The sequence below is a fragment of the Nycticebus coucang genome, chromosome 5 (assembly GCF_027406575.1).
Source record: "Nycticebus coucang isolate mNycCou1 chromosome 5, mNycCou1.pri, whole genome shotgun sequence".
NCBI lineage: Eukaryota > Metazoa > Chordata > Mammalia > Primates > Lorisidae > Nycticebus > Nycticebus coucang.
The window spans coordinates 9,108,681-9,124,276 of NC_069784.1; the positions used below are offsets into that span (position 1 = coordinate 9,108,681).

Genomic DNA, 15,596 nt, shown 5'->3' on the forward strand with positions numbered 1-15,596 from the left:
CTGCTGAAGCTCAACTTTGACCCATATGAGGACAAAGGGAGGTGCTGGCAGAGGCCACCGTCATCCCTACGCAGAGGAATGGGGTGGCACATGCCTGTCTGTGTGGTGTAGTCTGTATCACGTTCACAAAGAGAAGGGTTTGTTTGTTTTTAATGAGTGTACTCTTGACAAGAAGAAAAAAACCCAAAGGGTATTTTACATTTGTAAATTCCAATGTCTTGGGCAACACCAGGGTCCTATCGTCCTGTCCTTACAGACTTCTGATTATATACTCGCTTACGGGTGTGGGATGAGGAACAAGGGTTAACTAGTCCAGGAACTTCTCCTGATTCTCTTGGTCTCCTAGGGTGATGATGATGATGGTGGTGGTGCCAACAGTACCATATTTTATTAATATTTAAAATATTTTCCTACAAGTCCACATATCTAAGAATGCTTGTACTCGGTACTACTTTACAGCCACTATCAGCCCACAACAAAGCTACATTCGTCCAGGGAGGACCCCAGTGGGTCACCTGGGGACACAACCAACTTGAGACCCTTTTAAATTAAATTACTTGCTGAGGTTTTCTAGAAAACATCACACTGGTAGCATACACTTCTACCAGCAACTTTCACGAGGACCTGCTTGTAGTTTCGTTTCTCAAGGAAGATATACTTTCGGCCTTCTCTTTTTGCTCTGCCTTTCTGATCAGCTGTTTTATTTCTGGGATATTCTAATTCGAAGGGAATAGCTGTTTGGTGTTTTAGCTTTTGGCTGTCTCTAACTTGAATCCTCATCCTATTTTCTTTCTTATTATATTCAGAGTAACAGTCTGGCAGTTGATGGTGTTTTATAGTTGATACTGTAACAATAAAAGCTAACAATTATTTCCCCTCTCCTTTTCCCATGCCGTGCTCTAAAGGCTCTTTATATGTCGGAACTCATTTAAAATTTTAGTAATATTAGATAGGTACTAATCATTTCCCCCAATTTCAGTAAAAAACAAAAACACAGAGGCACACAGGCTAAAAAGTGTGCCCAAGATCGTGTATGTTGGATCATCTTAGGAACTTGACCACCTAAGTCTACAGGTGAGAATATGATTAGTTCTGTGAAGTACATAGAATAATACCTGATACTTGCTGAACACACAGCAAATGGTTGCAAGCCCTCTACCCCCAGAAGATGGTCCAGGATACACTTTTATTATCCATTGCTCATCCCATGATAAGGGATTCATTTTTTTTTTTTAAAGACAGAGTCTCACCTTGTTGCCCTAGGTAGAGTGCTGTGGCATCACAGCTCACAGCAACCTCCAGCTCTTGGGCTTAGGCGATTCTCTTGCTTCAGCCTGCTGAGTAGCTGGGACTACAGGCACCCGCCACAACGCCTGACTATTTTTTTGTTACAGTTTGGCTGGGGCCAGGTTCGAACCCACCACCCTCAGTATATGGGGCCAGCGCCCTACTCACTGAGCCACAGGCACCACCCCATGATAAGGGATTTAGTATTATGAGTCTCAGACAAAAGTTGGTTTTCCAAAAATATAAATCCTTGTAAGTCTTTTCATTACATACCATATAAAGAATGTTGCTCTAAGCAAGTTTACTAGTTTCCTACCATTTAGATTTACTAGTTCTATCAGGAACTTCAATACAACTTCCCGGAGAAAAGTCCAGTTTAAGAGTTTTTCTCACTTCACTTTATATTTCCCATCCTAAACCACCACCACCACCCCCACCTTCCCACCACATTCACAAGTCAACACAGAAATCTCCAAGTGGGGTGAATTAAGAGGGAAAAGAGAAAAGAATAATTTGTTTTCCTCTGACAGAAAAAAATACTTTTCCTAATCATCCTAATCTGCAACTTTTCAGTTAATTTAGGATTTATATTTAGAAAAGAATAACATTTAATCCTTCTGTTCCTCTTTCTTTCCTTCCTTCTTTCATTTTTTTCTTTTCTTTCTTTCTTTTTTTTTTTTTTTTTTTTGCAGTTTTAGCCAGGGCTGGGCTCGAACCCGCCACCGCTGGTATATGGGGCGGTGGCATACTACTCCTTGAGCCACAGCACCGCCCTCCTTTTTTCATTTCTTCCGTGAATATCTCCTATGTTCAAGGCACTGCTTGGTTCTGCCTTACTAGAGATATTTCTCAGTCTTTGTTCACCTCCTCAAGGATTTTCAAAGACAACATCAAAGAGGAATGTTTCTCTCCCTCCCTCCATTCCTTTCTCCCTCTTTCCTCCTCCTCGCTGCTTTTCCCATCTTTCTTCTCCACCACCCACTTTTTTTTTTTTTATTGTTGGGGATTCATTGAGGGTACAATAAGCCAGGTTACACTGATTGCAATTGTTAGGTAAAGTCCCTCTTGCAATCACGTCTTGCCCCCATAAAGTGTGACACACACCGAGGCCCCAGCCCCCTCCCTCCATCCCTCTTTCTGCTTCCCCCCCATAACCATAATTGTCATTAATTGTCCTCATATCAAAATTGAGTACATAGGATTCATGCTTCTCCATTCTTGTGATGCTTTACTAAGAATAATGTCTTCCACGTCCATCCAGGTTAATACGAAGGATGTAAAGTCTCCATTTTTTTTAATGGCTGAATAGTATTCCATGGTATACATATACCACAGCTTGTTAATCCATTCCTAGGTTGGTGGGCATTTAGGCTGTTTCCACATTTTGGCGATTGTAAATTGAGCTGCAATAAACAGTCTAGGACAAGTGTCCTTATGATAAAAGGATTTTTTTTCCACCACCCACTTTTAACCTAAATTATAAGCCAAGGAGGAGGGAACGGGGCATTGGGGAGGAAACACTCTTATATTTGAAGTTGTAGAGATGGGGGTGGTAAGGAGCCCCATGAACAAGGCCACAGCTAGCAAAAGGGGCTGTGGAGAATGGATCAGCTTGAACCATGGAGGGACAAGAGAGTGGGAGAGGCCCTTTCAGGCGTCCAGCCTTCCCTTCCTAATCCACTGTTATAGAGAGACTCAGGCACGATGACACGTCTGAATGTGCCTGCAAAGATAACTCCTGCATAGTGTAAGGTCACGTAGAGTCTCAGAAGAATAAGACGTCCCAGTTGGTGTCATTGTTACCAAAAGTTTGGTGCTTGTCCCTGTGGCTAAATGAAGAATGAGAGCAAGTGATTGGAGGGAAAGGAAAGAAAAGTTTGTTAATTTGCCAGGAAATGATGAAATGATGGACTCTTATCTTAAAGTACCACTGTCCTCCCTTTAAGCGGAAATGCAGAACTTTTAAAGGGAGTTTTCAGCTTCAGGTAATTGCTGGTTAACTATATCATCTCCAGTGAAGACAAAGTCGGAGCCTCTGCCAGACAATTCTATTGAGCCATCTCCTGTGGCACCAAGAAACTAAGAACTCCCTCCTACCCCTCTGACTACTGGCCTTGGGAAGGAATGCAGGTTTTAATTCCCCCCAAAGGCCGAGGGGGTTTCAAGGAGACAGCTCATAAACTATTTTTACTCTTTGTCAGGCCTTTGCCTACTCTTCGCTGTCAGTTTTACCCTTATGCTCACCTGAACCTTATAGATTAAGGACAGGCAGTGTTGTCATTGAGTCACTTCCTGCTGAATTGGGGTGATGCTTTAGATGGAAGGTCTGTACTTGCTTACACCACGGCAAAGCTTCTGAAGTAGATAATGCAACAGATTTCCATATGGAAAGGAAGTATAAGTAACAACTGTGAGGAATGACCAGGGCAAATGCAGATAAGAGAGTTTTTACCCCCCCCCGGGTATCTAAGACCCCAGTAGGACTGTGAGTCTTTACTGTCCCCTTGTAGACAATGTTGATACAGGGCAAGAAAGAAAGATGGGACCTCTGAGTATGGGGCTATTCATCGTGCCCTGTGGATGATCTGAGAGACCAGCTCCTGCAAATTCAAAAGTCATATACAGGAATACCAAACAAGGGTTAGAATAGCAAACCCAGCAATCAGAAGAAGTGGTGATAACCCAGGAAATCCTACTACGGAGCTGTCTCTCCATCCTATAGACCAGCATTTCTCAACCAGGGGGTCGCGACCCACAGGAATTGGATTCAAGGGCCGTGGCATTAGGAAGGTTGAGAACCACTGCTATAGACAGAACAAATAATCAAAGAAAGGTTAGTGAAAATATCAATGTTCCATCTTTCCTTCTTTTTATACAGATACTTTATTGCCTAATGGCTGGCCCATCCTCCTGGAGCCTGGCCCTTTTCTTCCATGGCATACCCCTTTACCCTTGTATGATGGACCAAAGAATTCTACTCCTCACAGTTCAATGAGGTGTGAGAGTTGTTAGAGGCACTTCATAGGGTTCTTTCCATTTCTCTGCTTCCAACTGGGCTGGGGGACTGAAAGAGGCATGTTCAGGACAGTGGTTAGTATTGGAGATATTGCTTAACTCTGTTTCTTCACTAATGCTTGTATTATCATACTTATCTCAAGGTGCTAGGGTGGGACTCTTAAAATCTGTCATAGGGACTTAACTTCAGCCTGCTTCTAAGGACTACCCTTATCTGGAGGAGGACAAGCAGCAACACCCTATCGCACTTTGGAGAGCTTTCCTGTGTCAATTCCAGGATGCATGTAATTGCATTCTGGATGTAGATCTTTGCTCACTTCCTGGGTTATTCCCAATATAAAGGAGGGTCCTTTATCATTCTGTGTGGTGGAAGAGAGCCTACCAACATCTTGATGACCAGTGGGATTAAGTCCCATGTGTCCAGCTCCTGGAAGAAGTGGTTCACCAGATTCCCACTGGGTGTTCACTCAGCAAAGCTCATGTGTGACTTTAGGCCACTGTGTAGCCAATCCAGGTGTAGACAGTAGGAAGCAAAGATTCCCTCCCCACCACTGTGGACACTATTACCTTGCTAATGCCTGAGGCTCTGTAGATGCTCAGATGGACTTTATTTAGCATGCTCTTGGGACCTGTTGACAATGGGGTCATTGGTCCAGAGACTGAGCCAATAGCTAGAAGCTTTGGCAGGAACACAAGAAAAGGAAGATGCTCAGGAAGGAGATGAACAGGCTGATGGCCTCATGTCCTCCCAGGACACTGACAGCTTGGCCTCCCCTGTCCAGACCTTGTCTACCTCCATCAGCTTCCAGGCCTTTTCCCCTTGACCCCAGCTTGGCCGTGCTGGAGTGGTGCCTGCACCGTAGGAGGAGCTGCAGTGTCCATCACCAGCTGCCGTTCTCCATCCGCTTGGCTTTTCCCCTGGATTGCTGGCGCCTGTCATCCCATAGTCTTCTGAGGCCTTTTCCTGCTCCATGATGCAGATGGAACTCACTTAAGTCCCTGTCCTGTGCCTGCAGCTCCTTGTTGGAGCTCATCTTGGAGTGAGTTCCTTCAGAAGGATTCTGGTAACTTCAGATACTCTCTGCATTTGGGTAGGACAAGCCTCTACCTAGCCTCCAAAGGAATCTAGTAATGCAAGTTCAGGCATCTGAGTGAAATCCATTTGCCAGTCAGAGAAAGGGTGGGTCCCCATGTGCTGGGGGTAGTTTCTGTCTTTAGATTGTTTCAAGCCCATACATAGTTTGTTGCAAATGGGATCATCTCATATAAGGTCCCACCAAATACATTAAGGCAGCAGTTCTCAACCTGTGGTTGTGTATGTATTAAAGGGCCACAGTATTAGAAGGTTGAGGACTACTGCATTAAGGCATCACACACCTAATGACTGCATTCCTAAGAGGCGGAACCAGGGCTCGGAGTAGGGGAATGACTCGGTCAGAGTTCTCTCTCCACTCAGCTCTGCCATTGCAAATGTCAGAGCCCCAGTCTTTAGTTTTAAAGGGGGTTTTTGGATCTAAATCCAGCCAGGTATCAAGGACCCGAGAAACACATCACATTTAGTGGCCTCCTTAGCACATCTAGCAGCAGCCTGTTTTCTTTCTACAAGATAAGTGTCTCCCTTTTTGGTGACCAGAACAGTGCATGATGGCCACCTGCTTGGGCTCAGCCACAGCCTGTATCAGGGCCTTTATTTCAGTGGTACACCTGATATCCTTATTTCTTGTCATCAGGAGACCCCCGCCCCTCCACGTGGCACCATGAGCTTCTTAAAAGCATCTTTAGGGTCTGTAAACACGTTTGCCTTCTCTTCCTCTGGAAAACCGAAGGGCTCTGGGTAAAGCAGCCAGCTCAGCCTCCTGGGCTGGATTCCCAGGCAGCACTGCCACTGTCTCCAGTAGCAGTCATCCTGTGCCCACCGCCCATCCAGCCTTTACTGCTCACTGTTTATTGTCTATAAAGCTGCTCCTGTTGCTGTAATCTGGCTCTGGGATCAGTTGCTCTGAGAGAGCCATCCTAGCTGGAATAGACAGGCCCCAGAACCTCTGACCAGCCGGCTGCAAAGGCCCATTCTCTTCAGCTGGTGACAGGGTGGCAGGATTGCGAGCAGGCACAACTTGGATAATAACCCACAAGGAGCTGTTACTGCCCAGAGGCCAGGAGGCTGCCCTCTCCTATACAGTCCGGTGGCTTTGACAAGTACGCCATGGGCCACAGGAGGTCTCTCAGCATTGGTGCTAAGAACCCAGGCCTCATTCCTTGCTTTTGCTGATTGTACAATTTAAATTCCTTTGTGAGTCTGGGAAGGGGGGTGGTCATAAGACTCTGCTTTGGTTTTTTGAAGGCATTTGACAGTCTGTGGTCCAGATCAGGGGTTCCACATCTGTCCCTTTAATGGCCTCACCCACGGGTGTTGCTATTGGTGCAAATTTTGGGATCCAAGTGTGTTGGAAACCTGCCGCTCCTAGGAACCCACGCAGTTGCTGTGAATTTCTTTGCTAATTTGGAATCTCAAATAAGTAACCTGCTGTTTGCAAATCTGTCCAATTTCAGGTTCCACAAGTTCCTTGCTAGGCTCTCACTAAGCAGGGGGGGAGAGTTTCTAAACTCCTGAGGCAACACTGTCCTGTGGTTCCATGAGGTCATCGTGTCTGGGGTCCTGCCATTCAAATGCCACAGGGTGCCATTCACAGTCACTTGTACAGTATCGTGAATGGCATGAAAATCTCGCCTGAATCCACACTCGTCGGTCCAGGGAGATTAAATTCTGTCTGCCCGTCCTGGGGTCCCGTCAGCTTATACAGCCGTACTCACAGGAAGCATGGGCCGCTTCCTGCAGATGCTGTGAAGACGCGCAGGCCTGCGGAGGCCCCAATTTCAAAGCCAACCCTTCTGTGTGGCAGCCTCCTACCTGTTTCACCAGGCCCTGGTGTTCAGAGGGGTCAGCAGGAGCTTGGTGGTGCCCTCGGAAGCGAGCTTCTGCCCTTTGGGAACAGCTCCGAGCACTACCGCGGCTCACATAGGTGCAGCACGGCCACCGAGACCTCCACAGTTGCCAGCCAGGGGAGTCAGCCGCGGACGCAGTGCGAGGAGCAGCGCCAGCTCCCCGGCCCTCGGTGGCAAATTTGACCCCTCACTGCTGCGTGGCGACCATGCCCGGCTTGGCTCACGGAGCACCGTGTGAAGCTGGGGGGCTGGGGAGGCCCCGGACTGCTTCTGCCCATGCAGCTTGGGAGCAGTGGACTCCTGTGTCATTAAAAAGTCCGCTAATTGAGTCTCCGCTGTCATCGGTGCCTGGGGCTCCCATGGGGTATTTGGATTGGAGCCACTAGTGAGGCGTGGAGCCTCGGGCCCTCTTTCTCAGGGCCACCCATCGAAGGTGCCCTGCCCTTCAGAAAAAAAAAGAGAACTCTCCCTGGAGCTCCCACTGGCTGCTCCAGGACCGGTTGTATTATGGCACCAGATGCTTGAGGTGCCCATATCTGTCCCTCTGGATTCCGGATCTGAACTCTTCCAGGCACAGCCACAATCACGGGGTGCCGAGTCACGGGGCCCATTCCACCTGGGCAGGAGTCACCTGGTGCCATTCCATCGGGGCAGGAGTCACCGGACGGGGTTCCATGGGGCAGGAGTCACGGGGCGCCGTTCCATCAGGGCAGGAGTCATGGGGGTCATTCCACTGGGACACCTCTGCACCCACCCAAGGATCCCAAATTCTTTTGCCAAATGTTTGATACTTGTCCCACAGCCAAATGAAAAATGAGGACAAGTGGTTTAAGGAAAGACAAGTTTATTAATTTGCCAGCAAATGAGGAGGATGGTAGACTCTCATCTTAAAGTAACATCATCCTCCCTTTAAGCAGAAATACAGAGCTTTTAAGGGAGTCTTCAGCTTCCGCCTATTAGCTGTAGCATCTCTGGAGAAGACAATCACCACTTCTGCTCCAGACAATTCCACGGAGCCATCTCCTGTAGTCCAAAAAAAAACGAGGAACACTCTCCTACCCCTCTGATTACTGCTTGGGAAGGAATGCAGGTTTTAATTCCCCCAAAAGGCTGGGGGTAGAGGAGGTTTAAAGAGACAGCTTATAAAATACTTTTGATCTTTTTCAGGCCTTTGCCTCTATTACATCATCCTCATCCTCATCATAGGCATTTCCATCATTGTGATGGCTCCGGGCAAAACTCCCTCACTAATCCCACAAGGACCAGCAGGGTTTATGCTGTGCCCCATGTCTGTGTCCTGAGCACCCTGGAAATAGGAGCCCCCGCCAACAGCCAAACACATCTGTTTACCTGTGAGAAGATGACAAGCAGAGAGGTTCACAGGAGCCAGATACAACCGATGGAGACTATAAGGTGGCTGAGAATTAAACAAATGCGCCTGGTATGATGACCTGATTACTGGCACTTCTCTCCCCTCAGCCAAACGCCAGAGGCCCAGGGCAAGGATCTGAGGGAGGACAGCAGGTGGACCAGAGCATGTTTCTTCCCATAAGTCCTGGGATTTAATGCAAAAACAAAACCTTCAGGCCCATGTGCCCCAGTCTCTGATGTTCTCAGCATGCATTAGAGCTAATTAGAACTAACCCTTAGGATTAAGTTTCTGGGGGTCTGTCTGGGCAGCCGCCCCGAGAGGCGTTGCTTTCATGCAACATACTCAGTGTCAGACGTTAGTTCTTCTGTTTCTAAGGAACTTTAATTTCTTTCTGCTGTTTGAAAGAACATTTGCTGAAGCAATAGGACAAATAGGCAGAATGAGATGAACTGGCTTTTTAAAATATAATTTAATAAAACGAAACAAACTCAAGGAACGTGGCCATGATTATTTTCATGTAATATTTTAAGATTTTAAAAATCTAGATAAGCGAGGAAAACTTAAATCCACACCCCAATTAAAATCAGAAAATGCGTCAGATGTATTCAAAACTCACAGAGATTTTTTATTATGATTTTAAAGTAAGTTTCAGAAAGTTCAGTGTGATTTCTTATTATGTCATTTCATAAAATGGTTTCATTACCATGATAACCTTCATGGTAACTTGAAATTTCTCAATAATGTCTGCAGCCATAGGAAATCTTTGGGGGGAAAAATTCCTTCAGAAAATTATGTCCAACTCTATTTTTTCTGTAGGGTTAGTTTTTGTGCACAAATGAATTTCTGACAGAGGTCCCCACGAGAACTCTATTGCCTTGACTTGTGTTGGTTGGCTCTGTAATTCTGACTGGACTATATCCATGTCTAAAGGTGACATACATGTGCCCCAAATCCTTAAAGTAGATTAGCATGTTAGAGGTGTTCTGTTCTTCTACACATTTTTTTTTTTAATGAAGCTATCAACACATTACTGTTCAGTTGCATCTTCATTGAATGAAAGGGTCAGAGGATTATGGAGCTGGAAGGGGAGACATACCTGGGCCATCATGTTGTATCCTACAAACTGACAAACAGAACCTAGGGTTTGGTAGCAGAAGAGGAAGAATAATGGTTTTATTTCCCCTGAATATTACCCAAGTGTATTCTTTAGTTATCTTTTTAATACTGGGAATAAAGCCAGATTTAGGCAAAGTGGATTAAATTTGTCTGCAAATTGTTGATTTTGAAATAAATGTAATTACCATGCTTCACATCACCCTCTTAATTTACCGTAGGAATGAGGTATTTTGTTTATTGGCAAACTATTACAAAATCTACTTAGGACTAGTACCAGTTTTTTAAGTTTCAGAACCAGTTTTGTAAGATTGTTTCCATTAGAATGAATAACAATTAACAACTTAGTTAATTCCCACAGCAGAACATGGACTCTGGAGGCAGAGTATCTGAGTTCAAGTCCTCTCTATTCTATTTCTTAGATCTGTGACCTTGGGCAAGACACTCAGCCTCAATATGCCCCTATTTCTTTGTCTGAAACTAGGGATTGTATACGTATCTCTCTGATAATGCTCATTGAACACTATCTTCTGTTAAGACTATGGTGATGACTCAGGTATCTGAACTATATATTTCCCTACTAGTTGTACCTATTAGAAGAAAAGCTAGTCTCCGAAAGTAATCATTGCTGATTTGTATACTGATAATTTAATGTCTGTTAGTCACCTGATGAAGCAGTCAACTGTTGCTCTTGATACTGTCTTTCCTAAAAAGGTCTTTACCACCTCCCAGCCATTTGGCCACATCACTTCCAGAGTGAGCTTTCTAGAATTACACTTGATCCTCAATCCTATTTCAACCCCTTGGGCCCTACAAGGGTAAGTCCGGGCTCTTTAATATGATATAAAAGACTTTCCTGCTTGTCTAGTTCCATTCCTTTAACCCTCTTAAAGCCTACTCTCAAAATCTATTTCTTTTATCGTACAGGTAAAAGGTAATATAACTTCTGTATTAGCCTCATGAATTCTGACACGTGTTCATTCCCCCACATTGATCTTGTTTGACATTCACTCCACTACTCTTTTCTTGATGGTCTCAATGATTCTATCACCAGCTCTGTTGCCTAAGGCTGCCCTTGATAAGCTCCTGTATGAACTTGACCCATGAGGACTTTCTACCATTTTATTAGCCACCTTTTCTTCCCATAGCCCTCAATAAATGAGTGAAATTTTTTCCACAGTTCACCATAGTTTAATAAGCAAGATCCAAACAGACTTAATTTAGATAAAGCCAAACAAATGAAGGTGTTTTTTCTATAATCTGAGCTTTGCTCCTTCATCTTTGTGCAAATGACAAGAGACTTTCCTTTATTCAAAAATAACCAGATTTGGAACTTGGCCAATGGCACAAGAACTGTGTTGAGGATACAACTTTTTATATGGGGAAAGCATTAGCATTTGATACAAACAAGCAATAGGTACAGACTCATCAATGTGTGAGGTGATTTAGCACTGATATAAGTAATAAAGTTGACATCATATTTCACATTTATTATTGGATAAAAGCATGTGGACAAAAGTCTACACCATTTTACCCTGGCAAGAAACTACTGTAGTCATTAATTTTATTTAAATAAAAAATATGCCTTTGTCCTATTGGTTATCATTTATGAAAAAGAAAAACAAAAAAAAATCTAGCAACTGACTGGATTAAAACTTAAAGACTATTCTGTGGTTAAAGACTAAATGTATGGTAGAAAGAATAAAAACCTATGCAAATTTGCTAGGTCCAAATCTCAACAATTGCATTCTCTCCCTAAATTAGTAATTCTCTGTGGGTTTTGTTTTGAATTAGACATTTTTTGCTATAAAATCTGATGAATTATACTCCTACTCTAAGGAACAAGCAACTAGAATGCCATATTTCAGATGCATATTTTTACAGCACAGAGGGGATTAAATTTTGAATGTCTCAGCTGTTAAAAGTCCCCTTCAGACTTGCCCAAAAGAAAGGAGAAAGCTTTCCTGAAAGCACTTCATCAGCTCTATTTGGGCAAAGTGACATTCTCTAAGAATTTGTAGGGATAAACTACACTGAACAGTTCAAGGGTTTGTAGCTGCTTGGAATATTTGATCTGTTTAGTTCTGAGCATGCATTTAGCATATGTGATCAGTGTTCAATAACTGGCTAGAATCCACCGAGGTTATAACAATTAGTAGTTATATAATAACATCTTCAGTTGCCTGAGTGCTCGGTGTGTGCCTGGGACTGTGCTCTATGTTTTCCATCCATAGTCTCATTTATTATTCACTGGTCCTAGGGGAATGACTGTTGATTACATTTCTAACTTCTTTTTGCAATGTGAAGAACTTGTTGAACCAAGTCTTGTATATTATAAACTGACAAGTACTTACTGTTGTTTTCTCTAACCTAATTTTTTGGCTGCTGAATCTAAAGGATGTTCTGACTACTTCAATAAAGGCCACAGCAATCAATTCCATAAATAAATCATTAGACGTAGAACACGTGTGTAAACAGGTAGCATCTTCTAATTTGCTGCGTGTTGATGGACTCAAAACAGTTACTAGAATGAGCCACTGATGGAATAAATTTCTTGATGGAATAAGTCAAACAATTGAAAACAAGGCCTTGTAGTGTGTGAAGTGGCAATTTTAAACAGAATGAAGTGCTAGATACAATTTCATCTGATTGGAAAGTGAGGAACATTGTGCAATTATAAAACAGACCATTTTTATTCATTGATATTTTCATTATCTTAAGGTAGGCTAGATAGGACACATAAATGCATCTGACTTAATTTTATTACTTTTTGTTTTATCATTTGAACTCTGTCTAGCATCATCTCCTACCGCTTAGTCTATGTACCCTTTTTACCGAATGACTTGAAGGTTTCTGACCAAGTTACGGCCTTTAAACTGCCCTCTGCCTAGAATGCCCATCCCGTCTTTGCCCCTCAGTCTGCAGGACTCTATTTGATTTCTGCCACCTGACCAGCATTCCCTGAATTACTGCCCCAGAATTCCTGGACCCACTCTTCCTCTGGACTCCACAGCACCCTGCCCATTTCTCCAGTAAGCTCATTTCTTACATGGTACTATAATTTTGCTGTTTACTAGCCAGTTGCGCTAAGTTATGACTTTGGAAACATGATCCATCTTTTATGGCTTTATTTCTGTTTTCGTAGTACCCAATACCCAATCAAGTCTACACGGAGCATGGACTCACTGAAGGATTATGACTTGAAGGCATGAACATTTTGTTCATATGGTGTATATTAGTCCTTTGTTCACTTCCCCACCTCCCACATCCCTACCACAAGCACACACACACACACACACACACATCCTCACTGTATTCAGCTGTGTGTAGACTCATCTGTGATTTTTACTGTGGTTGCTGAAGCTCAAGGCCATGATCTAATGGAAGGTCATGATTGAATGAAGTGACCACAGAAGCACATTTGCCTTGGGTTCTGCCGTCTGCCATCTGGAGCCCAGGATGTGCTTGAAGTTACACTTTATTCTAGCGAAACTGGGTGGGGAGTGGGGGTTATATCAACACTCTGAGAACACGTTCATGCTAACAAAAATATAGAACCGTGAAGAAAGGTGAAGTACTGGGTCCAGGCTTGTTCCATACAGAGGCTTGGGGCCTGCAGTGTGGAAGGAAAACCTCTCCTCACTGCAGAATACAATTCCAGACGCAGGGTGGAGCCGTGGGCGTCTGGCTCCCCTCACCCTCTCTGTGCTCTTTGCTTTGTTCTCTTTGTTAGAACATGGGAAACAGACATGGCTGCCAGCGAGCAGGTTTTTACAACCGTGATTGCGTTCTGTTTTGAGGTTTCTCTCAAAGTGGTTGATTTATTTTCCTCTTATGTATGCATGATGTGTGTGCTGCTCACAATCGGTGGATTCAGAAAGGCCCTTTGCATCTTTGTCCCCCAACCCCAGCCAAGCAGTGAGTCACTACAGGGACTAAGAGAGCCGTGCTGGGCCCTGGAGAGACAGAGGCAAATCCCGTCTGGGCCCCCTCAAAACAAGCTGCTGTTTTGCAATAAGGAATCGGGTGACAATTAAAACAAGGTTCCTACCTGTTTACTTAATGGGGGAGTGGCCTCTTTGCTTTTACTTAGCCATCTGTTCTGGTCTCTGTCACTTTAAACTTATAATATCCATCACTCCATTTAAGCTGTTACCTTGACACATTGCAATGTTGTGGACATAATGATTCCACAGAGGAGCAAATTAAAATGGTTTTTCATGATTAGAAGGTTAAATGAAGTAGGGCTGTGGCAGTTAGTGGTGAGATAAAGGGTGTTGAAGAGGCAGAGCTCAAGGGACTCTATGGTGATTGGAAAATTAGGCTGTCTGGACAGAGGGGTGAGGCTTTTGCAAATGATGGGGGCTGAAGCAAGAATGAAGGCTTCCTTTGGGTGTCTCTGACCCCCCCGGAGCTTGTTCCATACAGAGGCTGTGACACTGGGTTTTGGGTTTCTTGTCTTCCCTGGAAAGGTCTGTGGAAAGCAAAAAAAGCGAATCCCCCAAGAAGGGGGAAGCTGAAGACACAATAGCAACAAACTTTTCAGCCTTTCCCAGAAAGGCAGGTGGTTTTCCTGAAGTTTGAAGGACAATCAGGGTTCAGCCAGCTTCATGAAAGAAAGAATATTCCATTGTGTCTTTACCCTGCACCTCAGGCCAGAGTTGCTCCTGAGAGGTGTCCTCAGCTCTGCTCTTTCTTCTTGCTCCAGACTTTACCTTCCACCTGAATGTGGCTCCTTCACAGCCCTGCCAGGATGACCCATCAGTCTCCAGAAACTGGTACCTGGAAGGCCACGGGCTTTCTCTTTCTACCCCCTTAAATCATTCCTGCTCTGACTACTCCGGTTTCTCCCTCTGTCACCGAGACTCAAAATCTCCCTCTGTCTCATCAGTAGCCAAGTTCTATGACTTCCACCTAAATCGAGTTTCTCACGTCCTTTCCCACATTTTCTCTTCTTTCTGCCCCTGTCCCATCCTGCCCTTACTCCCATCCTCAAGGCGCATTGGGATGGCCCCCTAACTAGTCACTGCCCACCTTTCCTCTCTCCCTGCTCTGAAGCATCTTAAGTACAGATGTTTCGTGTAACTTATAGCTGTCCTCTGAACAAAATAAAACTCATTGGTAAACACCCCTCCTTGGCATTCCATCACGGAGCAAACTCTGAGCAGAGGTGTTAGCGTGGTATCTGAGGAAGTTCAACATGTAGTTCCTCGTGTTTCCATTCTCTCCTTGTGTTCAGTAAGACAAACTGCCCTGAGGCTGCACATAACCCCATGCTTTCTTCTCTCTTTGCTCTGTTCCCTCTGCCTAGAAAACTCTGCTCACACGTCCCTACCAACTAAAACTCATACTTTTATCAAAGTCAATCTCAAACGCAGTTCTGCTTTCTCCCACCCCGATCAGATGCTTTTATTCCATGGCAGCACAGTTAAGAGACTGTTCTTATGCTGTTTGGTATCATGTTTCCTTCTCCTCTTCTTGTTAGCTTTTGGGATCTTACTTTTAGACACGTTAGCATAGGCAAAGTTCCCTGCTTGTAGAGGGTGCCAGAGTCGGAAACAGAAGAACAAATGATAAGGACGCAATGTCTAGAAGAGTGTGAAAAATTCACCCATCCTTTCATTTGTTTATTGACTCTTTTCACTCAAGTGTTTTTAGAGTGCCTAGAGTATGTAAGGTACTGTGTTAAGATCCTGGGATATGGAGACCGGTATGACCCAGTTATACAAAAATAATTACACAGTAAAAAAGTATAATAGAAGTGCCTTCAAAGTAAGGTCTGAGAATGGCAAGACTTAACCTCTGTTAGGGCGGGTAGGCTGGAGGCGAAAGGATAGCAGTGGAAGGAAAACTGTGCAGCTGGGAA

The 15,596-nt window shown here is 44.3% G+C and overlaps 1 protein-coding gene across 2 annotated transcripts in view; it reads left to right on the forward strand.

The window, feature by feature from the left end:
* Positions 1-15,596, forward strand: part of ST6GALNAC3 (ST6 N-acetylgalactosaminide alpha-2,6-sialyltransferase 3) — a 522,516-nt gene that overhangs the window by 221,137 nt on the left and 285,783 nt on the right. The window lies entirely within an intron of this gene.